The 17,854-nt window shown below is 26.5% G+C and overlaps 3 non-coding genes across 3 annotated transcripts; 2 read left to right on the forward strand and 1 right to left on the reverse strand.

Annotated features, from left to right (window-relative positions):
- Positions 1-12,865: 12,865 nt before the first annotated feature.
- Positions 12,866-12,937, reverse strand: Trnap-ugg (transfer RNA proline (anticodon UGG)). Its single transcript has one exon. It is a non-coding gene; the product is annotated as a tRNA-Pro (tRNA).
- A 1,347-nt stretch (positions 12,938-14,284) lies between these two features.
- Positions 14,285-14,357, forward strand: Trnak-cuu (transfer RNA lysine (anticodon CUU)). Its single transcript has one exon. It is a non-coding gene; the product is annotated as a tRNA-Lys (tRNA).
- A 1,537-nt stretch (positions 14,358-15,894) lies between these two features.
- Trnas-aga (transfer RNA serine (anticodon AGA)) lies at positions 15,895-15,976 on the forward strand. The gene has a single exon. It is a non-coding gene; the product is annotated as a tRNA-Ser (tRNA).
- The last annotated feature ends 1,878 nt before the right edge of the window (positions 15,977-17,854 follow it).

The following is a 17,854-nucleotide window of genomic DNA, read 5'->3' on the forward strand; positions in this document are numbered from 1 at the left end:
ATTTGTTAATGAGTTTCTGCGGATTTTATTTATTGAAGTTTTTGCCAATAAATTTTATTCTACTATGAAAACAAGCTGTCAACCTTTATAAAAATATTTGTTAGAGAGACCAATACTTGTCTAAAAAATACTTTTCAACCAAAGTTTTAACATGAAAAATAAAGCTAAATAAAAATGAAACTGTAATTTGTGAAAATGTTGAGACAAGGTTCCTTTACTTCGAAATTATCTGGTTTCTATTGGTTCTCTCAAGTACATAACTTAACGTAATTCTAACAATGACAACGCGCTGTAACATAGAGTTAAACTTGTAAGTTATCAGATTAAAACAAGGTACAAACTTTCACCAAAAAACAATATAGTTAAAACTGTATATTTTTGAACGTATACATACAAAGAGATATCGTTTGAAAGTAGGTTTAGTTTGTAACGTTTATTGTAACTGTAAAAAAAAACTTTGATATTTTTTAACATAAGCAACTGAGGGAGATTTTATAAGTGTAGATTTAACAGAATATTTTATTATATTAATTAGAAAATAAAAAACTATTTTATCAATCTAAGTAAACAAATCGACCTTAAAACAAATAAATCTACATAAAACTACTGATTTTTATAAAATTGCAACCCTTAAAGTACAAGCTTTTAAGGTTAAAATGTACATTTCAAAGTTTATTCATAAAATAAATGCTTACAGATAATTCCAAAATTTTATAAATTTACAAAACCAGTTGATAGAAATTATGGTAGCTAAAATTCAGAGACCACTTAAAACTAAATCTTACATACTAATATGGATTTAGGTAATGTTTTTGAAAGTCTGAAACTCAGCAAGAAGATGTTTAAGTTGCTTCTTAAACTTTTAGCTGTTAAGAAGTATGAGAAAATGCAGGTTGAATTTTGAAAAAAATCCTAATATGTTGTTAAATATGTTTTTATTCTTACAGTTGAAACCATAATTTTTTTTTTGTGTAATTAATGTTTAGAAACTTGAAAACTTCATAAGCATGACATACATTGTTTGTTTATATAAAATGACTTGTTGTTTTTTTATAATGCGAAATTCCATTGTTTTTTAAGAATGGTAAAGGATGGCTTTTCATATTCAAACAAAGATATTCATGTAAAATAAAAGATATAATCATTAGCTTGAAAAACTGGGATTTTTTAGATCTAAATTTAAAATAGAAAAATTGTAAGTCGTTTTTCAGGTAAAAGACTTTACATTTTACAATAATAAGTATAAATATTCATAAAAAAACGTCTACATGTATAAAAATTTATATCAAATGTTTATAAAAATAAAATACATGATTTATTACTTTTTACAAAAATCTAAGACAGGATTCATTCAAAAACATTTTTATTAAAGCAAATAACAAATAAAATCAATATCGGCTAACGCTTTTCAACTACTTTTGTCAGCAACTAATTTTAAGATTAAATTTTGAGTAAATAAATAGTTAGAGGCTACATCAAAAAAAACAATCAATTAACACTAATTAGCATAACTGAGCAAAGATTAATTAGACATTCACAACTCGTACATACATATTTTAAATAGTTGAACAGTAATTTAAGTAAGATAAGCAACAATAATAAAATAAGCGACAAAATTCTAATAAATTATAATAAATAAATCTAAAATAAATAAAATTTATTTTAATTTATAACAACTTATAAAAAGTTGAATTATAAACGCATTGTTGCTTACACAAGTTAGGTTTGAACATTTTTATAAATAAAGATTCAAAGCACTTAGGTGATAATCATTATGAGCTTTACTTATAATTGAAAAATTACTATCACTATAGTTCTTTGGACAATCTGAATTGTTTAATAAGTGTTCGGCAATCGCCGATGATCTGAAAGATGTTTTTTTTAACCCATTTCCATCCAACATTTGAGGAAATTAAAAACATTTTGATCTCTTCTTATATGAAATCCCTGGGACGTTCTGCCAATGTACACACTGTCACAGTGGCATTTGTACATATAAATTACTTTACTTTTTTCGAGTGCGGCAGTTTGATCTTTATAAATTCCATTTAAGGGCTTTCTTGTAGCATGACTGATTCTTAGTTGTACAGAATTAAAAGTGGAGTTTACTGTGTACTTGACATTCTTTTCGAGAGTAGTTGCTGTTTTACCAAGATATGGCAGTCTTAAATATACAGGGCATATACTAGGACCAAATTTAACAGGTTTTTCAAATTTTGAGACTGTATTGTTAATTGTCTTTCTGATTATATGTGATGGATAACCAAGAGCTTCAAAAATATCTTTAGTTTTATCTAATTCTTCCTTAAACAACTTTTTTGAACAAATCTTGTGTTCTCTGAATACTAAACAGGAAATTAAGCCAAGTTTTTGGGATAAAGGACAAAATGACTGAAATGGAATATATTGGCCAGCAAATGTTGGTTTTTTATAAACAGTAGTAAGCAACTCAGAAGATGTACGCAACAGATGTACATCCAAGAAAGGTAAGCAATTGTCTTTTTCATCTCAACACCCAAATTTAAAATTTACTATTAAGAAAGAAAAAGACAATTGATCGTATAATGCTCTAAAAGGTTAGATGCTATATAAATCAAATATAAAATCTAAACTTTATAACTAACCCCTATTTAAGACCAAGAGGTTTCTACCTTGTTTGTAACAAGCATATCTTATTTTAATTTTACCTTGGCTACAAGACAGTCTTTTAAAAATTTAAAGTAGCTTTAAAGGTGCAAGTGATCAAAGTTGGTAAGTTCAATAAGTTTCTTATGGATAGCGCAACCGAAATATCCAACAAAAAAGACTAGTTCATAAAAAATCTATCTTATCCTTCATTAAAAAAGTCAAACTTATACAGTTATTCTTGTTAATTAAGTATAGATCATCAAATTTAAAGAATTTGTTTAATTAAGAAAAACAAATCAATAAAAAACAATTTTTTTATACATGTGTGTTTTTATTTTCTGGTTGTAAAAAATATTTACTAACTAATATTTACTAAAACATACTATGAATTCGAGCGTTATGTAAAAGTTAAGTTTATTTTAGCAAAGCTTTAGCAGAAAGGGTTATACTAAAACTACATAATGATAAGATAGTCGCATCCTTTTATGGTTTTTAGAATATTCTTTATTTAAACGATCAGTAGCTTGAAAGTTTTTTATTTGAATTTTTCTACAGGACATTCTATTTAAACCTCGTTCTAATAGAAATAAAAATTGAAATTTTACTTTACCGGAAAGTTTATTTTTTATAAATACTTTTATTATTTAGAAGCTGTGACAACGAGCAAATTTAAAAAAGTTTTTATACTTCTATCATTACAAAGTCTTTAAAACTAAGAAATAGTAGTTTTTAGACGTCATATAAAAAGATCTTTTGCCTAGCTACTGTAATAAGACTACTATTGACTACTATACTGACAGTATTTATGTAAATTTTATTTTTGTCCTTTCTATTCTTAAAAGTGCACCACTGTTTAGTTTTATTTTGTTTAGTTTATGCCTAGAAGTTCTAAAACATAATGTAAAAGTTTACTGGAACAATACTTATACATATGCAGCATACGTGTTACATAATTTATTTTCCTGTTAGTTGCATACCTGCACCGACGTGGCCCCGGTTAAATTGCCCCGGCCACTAGACGTCGAAGCGTTGGGTTGGGAAAGGTGCATTAATTACCGCGAGTTCGGCCTTGACGAGCGGCGGTTTGTCGAAATAAACTCTGAAGTTTGCACGGAGGGAAATACCAGATGCGGAATACGTATGCGCCGGAAAATACAGATACGAGCAAACGCACGAAGTCGTTATGGAGCTGGCTCCGCAGCGGTGCAAGGCGACTAGAACAAACCCCTTTTCTTGGCACCCCGAACCAAGAAGTTTTACATGGGCCATCACATGTCGGTGTGGGGCAGCGGTGCGCACAATGAGTGCTCGTGAACGGGCCAGAGGTCCAAGTACTTTCACTTTACCAGGGTTGCCGCCCACACCGCTTGGATCGGCCAGCAGCTCAGCACAACGAGGAGATGCGCGGTCAAGAGGGTCACGTCGACGAGGTGCTTCTGGGTGGCAGGCAGGCCGCGATGGTCGAGACGGTCGTTCCCCTCGGTTGAAACAAATTAATAACAGTCTTGTATGGTTAGTTTAAAGTTTGCTCGTAAAATTTGACATGCAACCAATAGTTTTTATTAAATCAAAAAAGTTCATCAAGTATTTTTGTAAATAACAATGAATGAAAATGCATAAATGAAATCCCATTTAACATGGAAATATAAACTTTAGCTTGCGTGTATATTTAAATTTTTTTAGTCCTTTATTTAATACATATAAAAAGTTTTTAAAAGTTTAAGGACAACTGATAAAAAGAACTTCTATTTTGATAAATACACTGCTCAGAATTTTCAAATTTAAAAGTACTGATGAAAACTAGTGTTTTAAAAATTAAATAGTTATTCAAAAAGTATAATGAAGTTCGTATTAACTAAAAAACACTTTTAAGCTGTAGTTAAGTATCATTTCGACAACACCTTTATGATCCTAAGCTCTTTTTGCTTTTTTCGCGAAATGGTTTTTAAGTAAAAATGAATTTTAAACACTAATGTATCACTTAAGTTCATTTTACTTTGATTAACAAACTAAACTCTTAATAAAGTTTAATGTTTTGTTTTCAATTAAGTGATTCAAAAAATACTAAACACTATCTGTTTTACTTTTCCTTTACAAACTATGAAAAACTTTGAACTGTTTTAATGTTACAGCAGTTGAAACAAAATCACAATGTTTGTTTGATAAATTTATATTTTTTTTAGTCAGGCAAATTTTAACGAGATCAGTTTGAAATGTGCGTTTTTTAGTCAATAACAGGAAAATTTTTATTTTAAACATTGAGCTGTTATATTTAAATTCTTTTACACAAATTTCTAAAAATGCTAACATCAATTTTTTAATAAATTTTAAAAACTATACTTGTAACTATATATCAATTAAGTTGTAAAACTTTTTTAAAAAATGGCAAGTTAATAATATTTTTTAAATATAGTTATAAGTTATTTACTTCTCTTTAAAATTAGTACCTGATTTAAAAAAAGTTAAAAAATATAAATGTAATGGGTTTGTATGTAGTTAATTTAACAATGTTACCTTTGAAACTAGCTAAAAGAATAAGCTTAGTAGTCTAATTTTACTTCAAAATACGTTGTTTTGTTAGCTTTTAGTAAAACTTATAAGCAAGAAATTATAATTCAAAAAGAAAATTGTTTTACATTATTTTAAAAAAAGTCTTATAATAGTTAAATATTTTGCATTTAGTTTGCTTTATCAAAAAAAAAAATTATAATTATAAGATTTTTGTCGTAAATCTGTTATCATTGTAATGTAAGCATGAATTTTGAGATTTTTGTTTAATAAATCGGGTATAGATTAATTAGTATTCTTTTTGCCTCAGTAATTATACTTTGTGTTAAAATCAGTATACAAAAAAATTCAAGGTACGAAAATAAAAATGACGATTTAATTCTAATAAATTTTTTAAGAAACCACACTTTTAAACTAACTTTGAAGTGAGAAACAATAAACTTTTCAATAAAAATTTTATTTAACAAAAATTTTTTGGTTAGCCTTTAATTAGTTGAGTTAGTAAAAACACTCATAAAATAATTTTTCATTTAAAATTCCTCAAAAATCCAAAAACTGCCAGCTTCTGTTTTTCAAGTAAAAATTATTTCTCATCACATGCTAGAGTTTAAGAAAATATATTTGAAGCACTTTCATTTTACAATAACATAAGTTTCTCATATTAATGTAAATACTTGCATTCTAAATAAAAAATCTTTTTCCAAAAACTTTAAAACTCTTAATGATAGAAATCTAACTAAAGATGATAAAATAAAATATTCATGGAGAACAAGTTTTTCACCAAATCTAACAATTAAAAGTAGGTTTTTGTTGGTTTAATTACAAAAACAATTTTCTCTTAACTTTGTGAAAAGTTTTAAGTTTTTGTATATGGTTTAATATATATTTTGATAGAAATTAATCAAGTTTTTAAGATAATCTTATATCCTAATATAAACGTAAGAAAACGGTCCAGAAAATATTTTTTATATTTGAAAATAATGTTCATATTTAGAACTGTTTATTTTTAGTTAAAAGGTAATTTTTTCATAGTAAATTTAAAGATAGGGCAGGTGAAATAACAGTGATGAGCTCGCTTGCTTGACCTTCAGAAAACTTGCAGAGGGGAGAGTATGTATTTTATGATGTTTTCTACCTTAAAAAAAAAAACTGCACTTTTTAATTGTCCTCAGATAAGAAAACTATAAGATCAGTATTACTTCTGTAAAAATAATTTGGTAATTACTTGGGCTAATGTCGCACCAATATCAAACTGAAATTTAGGTTTGATGTCATTTTTAACCATAATAAAAAAATTTTATTTTATAAATACATAAATAGAAATAAAATTATTTATTATAAACTAATAAAACTTAAATACTTATGAGCTTTTATTTTGCAATATAAAGCAATTATATCAATACAGTAATTTATATTGATTAAAGTATTGTAAAAAACATTCAAGTAAACATTTAAGCTTATAATAAATAAAATTAATTTTTACTTGGTATTTATACAGCTAGTTTAAAAAAGAGTAGCTTTTTAGATTAAACATATTAGACTTAAAACATTGATTTTTAGACTAAAATTATGGTTAAAAATGACATGGAATATAATATAACTTCAGCTTGATATAGGTGCAACATCATGCGAGGTAATTACCCATAGTTCCTAAGCAAAAGTTGAAAAATTGTAACTTTGCTCACTTGAGTCCATTAGGGATTTTAAAATTATTCAATTTTACACAAAATACTAAACTACCTGTTGTTTTTTGTTGTTTTCAAAAAATAGTAACTTTTGAGATATAAGCAATCAAAACTTGAGATGTTTTTTCATTTATGTTTTTTATGGGAGTTGTTGTTATAAAAAATATAATTTTCGACTCAAACTCTAAAGCAATTCTCCACTTAAATCAATAAATGAGCAAAACCCAATAACTGATAACTGCCACCATAATATATGCACATTTGATAAAAAAAACTTTTCAATAATATTTTGTCAACAAACTGTAACAAAACAAAATCAAAATTTATTTTTTTTATATGAGCATATCAACTACTGTCTGAAAGCTAGTATGAAAAGTTATTGACAAAAGTTAATTTTATTTTAAAACCACTTTTGAAGCTTATTTTTTATGATAGATTTATAAATTTATCTTTCCATAAGTGTAAATATGCATGATTATAAACATGAAGTTAGAAAAATGTCTGTATGTTTTAAAATAAAACTTAAATATATATTGTTCTTGACTCAGTAACAGAACTGTATTATAAAGTCATTATTATAATTAAATTTAGGGTGATAAAAATGACAACTTTAAGAATTTCTATAAAATTTTAAAGGGACCAAACTTTGAAAAGTACTTAGAAGTTAAAAAGAAGTATAAATTTAATTTAAGAAAGATTAATTTTTCATTAGTTTTTGATTAGTTAAATAAAAAAAATAGTTGTACTTTGTATAAAATTTTTCGTACCTTTTTTATTTGCATAAAAAAAGTAAAAGAAAGAAGATAGACAATTTTCTCTTGTTAAATTTAAATCTATATTTTTGTAGTTTTTTTTTAACAAATTTATAGTTTTAAAATAAATTTGAATTTTTTCTTAAACATATAAAATAGTTTTATATTACCCATTATAATAGTATTATATGCATATATAGGTATATATATATATATAACAAAGTTTATAGTAGTATAACAATACAAGACACTTTTACGTTTTAGATACTAAGATAAAAATAAGTTCAATCTAAAGCAGTGTTTCCCAAACTTTTTTTCAAATTACCCCCTTTAAAGCAATTAAAAAAGCTATTTCCCCCTCAAACATAATTACCATTTAAAACACCTAAGAACTTTTTTGCTCTTCATCTGCAACTCAAAAATATCTAGTGTAAGTTTCAAAATTATTTTTAAAAACACCTAAGACCTGCAACTCAAGTCTGTCTAGTGTAAGCTTCAAAATTAAAAAGTTGCCCCCCTTCGTCCCTTTACGAATTATTGCCCCCATCTTATTAAAATCGCCTCCAGGGGACTATATCGCTTTGGGAAACCCTAATCAAAAACCTAGATCAATGATTGTTTTTTACCTTAAAAGTAGGTGTTTTTTGAATTATGTTGGGAAACAATGCATTAAATTAAACTAATAGAGCCTTAAAATGTACTCTAGTTTGTAATAGTTTGAAGTACATAACTTGATTTGTTGTACAGCTAATTTAAAAAACTTTAAACTAATAAATTAAAGCCATCGGAGGTTCTAAACAACTTAAGCAAAATAACATTGAGTTTAGTATAAAAGATTAAATAAAAGCTTGATACATGATTTATTCAAAAACATTTTTATTAAGTAAACAAGTAAGATATTGTAGCTAACCCTTATAAACTACTTCTGTTAGCAACTTATCTTAAAACTAAATTTTGAGTAAGTAAACAATTTAGATTTCATTAGAAATAACCCAATTAATAAATTATGCAAAACTATCATACAGGGTTGCCACATGGTCAGGAAATCAGGAAAAAAAAATGACAAAAGTCAGTAAAAAATGGGGAGTTTTGAAAAAAAGTCAGGCAATTTGACAAAATTAAAAAAAAAATTCAGATTTTGTCAGTTTAAATTTACAAAATTCCTTATTTTCCAAAGCCTTCCAATGGTAAAAGTTAATTAAAAATCATTTTAAGTCAGAAAAAATTTCCCAAGTTTTTCAGAAATTTACAAAGTTATTTAATTTCCAATGCCTTCATCTGGTATAAATTAGTAAAATATCCTTTATAAAACTGCAAAATAATTCTATTAACATATTGAACGAGTACCCTACTTGAACAGGCAGATTTTGTAAGCTTTTTAGTATTGATGATCTATAGCAAGGACACTCCCATAGTAAAACTGTGTTATATACACAAAAGTTTATCTAGCATAATTTTAGAACCAAAGTGTTTTTTGTTCAAGTAAACTATTCAGTTCTTTATAATGTAGCAGTTAATTTAGTGTTTTATGTAACAAACTGATGTGTATACTTTACTTCTTTATAATTTTTTCAAAGCTGTTTAAATTTATAAAATAAGTTATTAGAGAGGTATATGCCAAGATTTAGTTTACTTATTATTTGTATTTTTTGTAGAATAACTTAAGTTTTTAAAGTAAATAAGAGTATATTTATTTGTTACAAACTTTATACTAAATAATAAGAGAGAATATTTTATACAACAGTTACAAAGTTTACTTTTTTATGTATTTTTTACAGTTACTTAAGTATATTCTTTTTTAATTGATTTTTAGTTTAAGGATTTTGTATTAAATAGTTTGGGTAGTATTTTATTAAACTAAGTGAACAATTTATCTAAGTAAAACATGTTTTAAGTAAATATTCTTTATTATTAGATATTTTCACCTTCTAAGTTGTTTTAAAACTTTTATACTAAGTCTGACTACCGTTTACTTTGAAAGTTCTAAAAGATTAAGTTCTTTATTGTTTTAAGGTTGTAATTGTAAAAGTTCGTTATTGTTTTTAGGTTTTAGTTGTGAAAGTTCGTTATTAATTAAAGGTTATAATTGAAAAGTTCCTTATACGTTGTTTCGTTTACTTAGATACATGTATGCTAGGAAATGCTAAAAAATTGTGTCTTTTTTCAGACAAGCTGTGTTTATAAGGTAATAAAACAAGTATTTTGCTGATAGAGTTGTTTATTGCAAATACATCAATCATACACAGATGATTCAAGTGATGTAATGGAAGTTTGATGATTAAATTCAGCAAAAAAACTGTTGTTTTAACCTGTTTGAAATTAGATTAAAAGCTTTACATAGTTTCTAGTGTTAGATTATGTATTTTAGAATAAGTAAAAATTGAGAGTTGATTTAGAAAAGTCAGGAAAATTTTGGTAAAATGTCAGGAAATTTTTCTCAGCTTGATCTGTGGCAACCATGATAATATAAGTAAAAAGTTTGTATTTTCATCAAAGTTTTTTAAATTAAAATAAATTTAAAGTAGCTTTACAGTATCTTTTAAATGTTTAATACTATTTAACACAGTTTCTTACCTCAAACTTAACTTATAACTAAAAGTAGACCCAAAAATGAGTACTTAAAAACCTGGAAGAAATTTGGAAAACCTGGAAAAAAAAATTGAAAAAACGAGTGGCAATACTAGGTAGATCACTTTAATATTATTACTGTTAATATTATTATATTTTTAAGGATTCAAGCTTGATTTTTTTAGTTTTTCTCAGTTTTGCAGTCTTAATACTAAATATTTTATTTTTTTTGTCAAATAATTTCTTAATTTTAGATTAATTTTGGTCACTTAGGCTGAGTTTTCGTATGTATTCAAAAACCTGCAACTAATTTGCACAATCCGAAACAAGACTGATAACAACAAGATGTAGATTTAAGATGATCAAGTTTTAATTTTTTTATTATTTTTTTACTATATGTTTGGATAAAGTGGCTAAGGGTATAGATTTATGAATAAATTAAAAGAAAAGTCTTGTTTTGATATACGCAAATAAATTGCAGCTTTTTATTGTAACAGAATTTTTGCATCAAATTTTATATAATAATATTTTACTTGTATGCAAGGACAAAGCTTGGTACGTTTCTGCAAATCTACAGAAACGTATACTTATGTGCGAAAAAACTTGCTTTTATTTTAGCTTGTAAAGACTCTGCTTTCTGAGCTTTTAGTATTGATTTATACTTTGTTATGCACTCTTGAAAGATAGTTTTGACATATATGCACTCTTTAGCATTTTTAATGTCGTAAAAAATTAAACGAATTACATACATCCAAATTGTAACATTCAGCGCGTTAAGTTTTAATTCGACAAAAAGCTGCAATTCAAGTTTGATTCTAATGGAAGCTGTAGCTTCAAAAATCATCAAAACTGTACAATTTTATGATGTTACAAAAATTTTCATAACTTGTTGTTACTACGTTAAATGTTTGATTTTGAAAACAATATAAATTTTTTTGAGTTGAATTGTGATTTTCTTATACTTATTTTTAATGAATGTTTTTTGGGTTTACACAAATAGCAACTCATAAAGAGTCATAGGGGGTGTGGAGCAAAATAAATTGCCTTGTATACAGTTATCACTCGTACTTCAACATTCCATTTTTGATGTATTAATATAAGTGCATATTTTCAGATTAAATTCATTAACATTAGAGGTAGTTTAAGTTGCTGTGTTCCCGCTAGGACATTATCACGCGTCATTTCATTTCAGAAGTTTTAATTTTTGTAGATTCGTAACTTTTTTGAGCTAACTACGTCCCTGATTGTATGTAAGTAGATTTTTAGTAAAATAAACCTCACGGTTGAAAAACTAAAACGAAGTGTGACACTTTTACTCAGTAATAATTTAACATCAAAAAGATACTGTATTATTCCTCAAGCTGCTAAAGCAATACACACGTGTAAGTCTGTTGAATTGGTGTATATATATATATATAGAGCATTTTACTTTTGTACCAGACTTTTCAACTTCAATGAAAAACTTTTTAAAGTTACAAAAATACTTTAAAAATCAATATACAAACTAAAATAAAGAACTTATTTTTAAACCATAAAATAATCAAGTTAACTTTAAAATAATTACAGAAAATAAATACTGCTGAGACTCTAAAATCCATCAATATTTGATTTTACAACTATCTATTTAGGAAATAGTTCGTTAAGATTTTTAGAACGAATTATAACTGTTTTCGAAAAATTTAAACTGAAAATAGTACCAGAATTGTTATAAAATTGTTTGAATTCGTATATATTAGACTGACGTGTCAAAAACAAGAATACAATCTCTTTAGACCAGAGCATCTCCTACATGGCAAAAATATCCGACCAAATGTTTTGAAAAGTCGATGTTTTCTAGAGCTTTTTTTGATTATTTCCATGAATGTATGCCGTGTTAAAATTCAAATATTGAGAAAAACTTAAAATTTTAAAAGAGCTCGAGGTGAGCTTTATAGCTTATAACCAATGCTAATTGAAAAATAAAATCAGAAGTAAAACACACAAGTAGCTGCAAATGGAAGATAGCTTTATTGACAATATATTAATTTATATTCGTTTCAAACTTTACACTGATAGCTTTTTTATAACGTTGTATATTTTACGTCCTAATCAGTTTTAATTTTAAAATTCTTCTGAAAAGTTTTACATTTCACTAACTGTTGGCAAATGATTGGTTATAATTGAAGAAATTTAACGTGATCTACCAGATCCATAAATTTAGTATCCGGCCGGAGCCTGATCCGAATACTCGATTCCTGATATGCAACTTTTGGTAAAATACTTTGAGACTGAAAATTATTAATAGTAACAAGACAAATAATCTAATTTAGAATATATTAATTTATGGTTAGAAAGCAAAAGAAACTGCTTCTAAATTTCTTCTTTTAAGTAGAACTAAAGTGATTTTATTTTGAATACTGCATCTTTGACACTAAGTTGTCTTTTTCCTTATGATATCCATTTATATAGTTGTAAGAAATTATATGTTATTTAAATGCAAAAACTAAAATCTTATTTTGCATAAATTCAGCAAGAGTTAAGGTGCTTCTACAAAATACACCTTAAAATATTTTTAGGGCTATTATCAAATGATAAAAAAGGTGCGCCCAACGTGGGGCTCGAACCCACGACCGTTGGATTAAAGGTCCAACGCTCTACTAACTGAGCTAGCCGAGCGTTCGAGATTAAGTATATACAGTCAATATTGCCTCTGTGACGTAATAATAGTTCAATTGGCATTAAAAGAGGCTCGTCCGGGATTTGTACCCGGGACCTCTCGCACCCAAAGCGAGAATCATACCCCTAGACCAACAAGCCACTTAACAGATTATATCTTGTTCGCACTTTATTCTTGTAACATGCATTATGACGTAATACAGAGGATGTTGTTGTGGTGTTTGTTAAAATTGTGTATTTTATAGTTATTCATAGCCAGTTTTTTGTTGAATTATATACATGTTTCTTAGGTTATAGACACATTAATTAATATATTATCATTAAAACATTTTCGGTCACATTAGTAATAACATAATTTATTTCAAAATAACTTCATATGTATACTAAGTGAAATATGCTAGTTGTTAGTTAATGCATAGATTATAACTTTTTAATTGTTTGCTATGTATAGGATATAATAATACTAAAAAATAAATTAATCTGCCGGAATCAGATTAAGTAAAAAAATAAATACTTACAGGGCTAGAAAGTATTAACTTTTAAACATTAAACTGGTAATTTTATGACATCTATCAAGTTATTTAAGTTTTAATGAATTCTCTTAGCTATTTATAACAGGAAACTGTTTTGCAAATAAATTTTTATGTTATTTTAATTTATTAATACTATTAGTTTTTTCATATTGCCCAGGAATTTGGTAAATTGTAATAAACATAACTAAAGTAAATATAAATTTGTTATATTATATTTTTTATGTGAATAATTTATTTATTTCAATGTCACATTATTTCTTATATCTTACTATAACCTAACATTTTCTTCTAATAGGCTATTAATATATATAAGTATTGTAACTTTTGCTTAAATACCTATTTTAAATGTGAACAGAAACGTTATGAACTCATTAAATGTGCTCATCTTTTTTATTTTCAAGACCACTGTATTGATAGTCAATCATAAATTGTAATATTTGCTTAATAATGTTATTTGTAATGTGAACAGAAATGTTATTGATTCGTATATGTGCACTATAACTAAACTACTATATTTTTATATAATTTTACTTAAATTAAAATGCAACGTGTAATTTATTTTTTAAAATTACACAGAAAATAATTATTTGGTACACACATAAACTATTTCAAAATCTTAAACTTGGAGTTTTAATTAGACAATATAACTGTACCGTTTACTACATTAGTTGAATTTAAACAATTATCTAGTTTTAAATTACTAAAATACACCGTTTTGACAAACACCACAACAACATCCTCTGTATGACGTCATAATACATGTTACATGATTAAAAAGCGAACAAGATGTAATCAGATAAGTAGCTCGTTGGTCTAGGGGTATGATTCTCGCTTTGGGTGCGAAAGGTCCCGGGTACAAATCCCGGACAAGCCCGGGCACAAGGACTTTGATGTCAGTTGAACCATTGTTACGTCAAAGAGACAATATATACTGTATATAGTTGATTTCGAACGTGCCCGGCTAGCTCAGTCGGTAGAGCGTTGGACTCTTAATCCAACGGTCGTGGGTTCGAGCCCCACGTTGGGCGCACCTTTTTATCATTTTGTAACAGCCCTAAAAATATTTTAAGGTGTATTTTGTAGAAGCACCTTAACTCTTGCTGAATTTATATTAAACAAGATTTTAGCTTTTGCATTTAAATAACATATAATTTATTACAACTTATAAATTGATATAATTTAGAAAAAAACAACTTGGTTTCAAAGATGCAGTGTTCAAAATAAAATCACTTTAGTTCTACTTAAAAGAAGAAATTTAGAAGCAGTTTCTTTTGCTTTTTAACCATAAACTGATATATTTAGAATTAGATTATGTGTCTTGTTACTAAAAATAATTTTCAGTCAATGTATTATTACCAAATTATGGATTGTCCAGAAATAGAAACCGGGCCTCCCGCGTGGCAGGCGAGAATTCTACCACTGAACCAACAATGAGTCTAGTAATTACGGCTTTATTGCGATTTTAAACTTAAAATAAATTTGTCCACTTAATGCTTCTAAATACGATATTTAGTATCAATGATTTGCTTTATTCTTCACCTTATTTTTTCAAGTTATTCTATTAAGAGTAATTTGTGTTGTAGTTTTTTAAGTTTTAAAACAATGTATTATTAGCAAATTGTACATTTCTTTGTAATATAATCTAAAACTTTTTCTATATACTCAAGCTAGAGTATTTTAATATATTAATGATCTACCATACATTTAATAAACCCACATCGTTAGACTTCAACAGCGGTACATCGTGTCTGCTTAATGAAGACAAAACCAGGTCGCAGAATGTCACACAGACTGTTATCTTGATATTTGTCGGCCAAATACTTATCAAACGATAGCATAAATAAAGCATAACATCTCAGCTTTGCTGAAGATAGCAGAAATATTGTTATAATGTGTGTTGTTTAAAAGCTGACTAAGCTTCTTTATTTTTGGTTTTACATATAAAGTTTTCAAAATTATTAGTAAAAAATAACTTTATTGCAATTATCGTTCAAGTTTTGTAACTTTGGTACCTATAACTATCATTTTTTTATTTAAATTAAAATCTAAACTTTGTTAAGTTATATATGTATATATATATTGATAGTTTTTAAAAGGTTTTGGTCAATAGTGCTCGATAAGTTAGATTGGGTGACTAATATCTTATTTACGAAACCTTTAAAAAACTTTTGTTTATTATTTATTTTTATATATTAAATAAGTGTAGATATATACTAGTAATACGATAAAACAACTAATGTTCTAGTTTACTAAAGTTTCTACGCTTCAAGATTTTCATCATAACAATAAAAAAGTTAACAGCAATTTTTTTCAAAAGAATCACAAAATACACATCATGACGTGTCAAATAAATTTGAATAATTTTAGTTAGCTGTCAAATATAGTTTAAAATTTACTGATGTTTTTGGTAATCATTAATGCAGCTAATAAAAATGTTTTATTTTAAAACTACAAATGCATGCTTAGTTTGTCCAAAATCCAAGAACATATAAATGCTAAACAATTACTTGTCAGCTACTTACAAACAGTAGCTATATAATAGCTTATATATGCCTCCCTTTACTAGTCGTTGTGGCCGAGTGGTTAAGGCGATTGACTAGAAATCAATTGGGCTCTGCCCGCGCAGGTTCGAATCCTGTCGACGACGTTTTTAATTTTTTTTAATGAAATTAATTTTTACCTATAGTAGAGAAACATAAATTTCATATTTCAAATAACAGATAATGAAATTTTAATTAATATTATAACAAGCAATCACAATACATGATGCCTGCCACTCAGATCAACTCAGACTTTTCAAAACTTCCCAGCATCGAATCTTCGCACATTTCAAAAAAACTGAACATGTTCCAACTTCCCCTCGATAACAATAGTAACAAGTTTCGAAGGAAAGCAGTGCAGAAAGTCACTTTAATGCAAAAAGTTAGGGATGCTTCACCGTAGAAAGAAACAGCAGTTTAGTTTTTCAATAGGACAACTTCTAATTTAAAGTTACTATTTGGATTTTTTTCTTTAAATAAAAATAAATTAATAATAAATGTTTTTACTAGTTTAGAAATAAGAGTTAAAAAGTAAGATATAGCTCAACTCAAGATAATTATAATTATTCTGTGTATAACTTATAATTAAACTTTAATTTAGATAACTTAAAAAATTTTAGTTATATTCATGAAGTTTTAAAAATACTATTTGTTATATAATAAACATTAGATTACGATATTGTACAGATTTTTTCCACCAGTAATTCCCGAGTTGCTAGTGAAACCAAACAACCAAGCGATTTGATCAGTCAAGTGAGAAGTTTTTCGACCAATCAAATCTCGACAAATCATCTTTCTGCAAACCGGATAAGTTCACCCTGCCTTCGTACAACGGACCCAACGGAACTTTCAGAAAAGATATTTTCTTCGTCGAGGAACTTCGTAAGTTTTGTACTTTAATGTTCTGTTTTGCTAGTAAAAATTTAATTTGACTTCATATTTTATATAACATTGATTTTTTCTTTATAGCTTCTTGTGAACTTTTATTATAAACTTATCTATTAAAGTTGTTATTTTTTTCAAATTTAGACAATTGCAGCATTATACCATGTTAGTGCTTGTATAAATATTTTCAAAGTTTTTATTTTATTATTAATTTTTCAGCTGAAAGATACCAGCAATTTTTTTCAAACTCTTTATATTTCAACAATGTTCAATCTATTGTTAGTTTGTAACGATTATTTTTAGCACATAAAAGTATATATAATTTACTTAACAATTTAATGACTGACATGGTTGCAAACTAAGTAATCTAAAGTTAGCAGGCTTAAAAGTAGTGTCAAATTTTGTTATATAAATTTCATTAATTGCTCTATTACATTATTAGTAAAAAACAATTGGTTTACACAACTAATATAAGCTGCATGAAATACAATTGTAATTTAGAAAACTTAAAGTTGAATTAAAATTTCTCTCTTCCTTTAACTTTAAAGTAAGTCAACAATGATTAAACTTTGGTCTGCACTCATTTGCTGAGATTAAATTATGTCAGTCCTTTGTTTTTGTAAGTTATAAAAAAATCAAGTAACTAAAACAAATGCAACTATGCAATCTACTTTTTGGTAAAATTTGACCTGTTTATAAAACTTTAAGTTTATTAGATTTGTTTCCTAAGTTGATTAAAAATAGTTTTAACTAATTATTTACAACTTTTATAAACAAATTAATTACTTTGTTATATACAATGAAAACAACAATTAATAATAAGACTAGTGTTAATATCATCAAATTATATACTTGACTGTCTAGTGTTCACAAATTTTTACTTAAACTTTACTGTGCACAAGTTTTAAAATCGTATGAACTACTGCTTTTTCAACTGACTTTTCTCTGTCTATAAAATGTGAAGTTTTCTACAGAATTTATATATATTATAAGTTACTTTAAGAGACAACATGCAAAGAAAAGCTGTGTCCAACATGAATTTATATGTTAATTACATATATCCATAGATATGTAACTTATGTTTAAAAATTTAGTTTTTA

The sequence above is a fragment of the Thalia democratica genome, chromosome 8 (genome assembly GCF_965202585.1).
Source record: "Thalia democratica chromosome 8, ktThaDemo2.hap1.1, whole genome shotgun sequence".
NCBI classification, from domain to species: Eukaryota; Metazoa; Chordata; class Thaliacea; order Salpida; family Salpidae; genus Thalia; species Thalia democratica.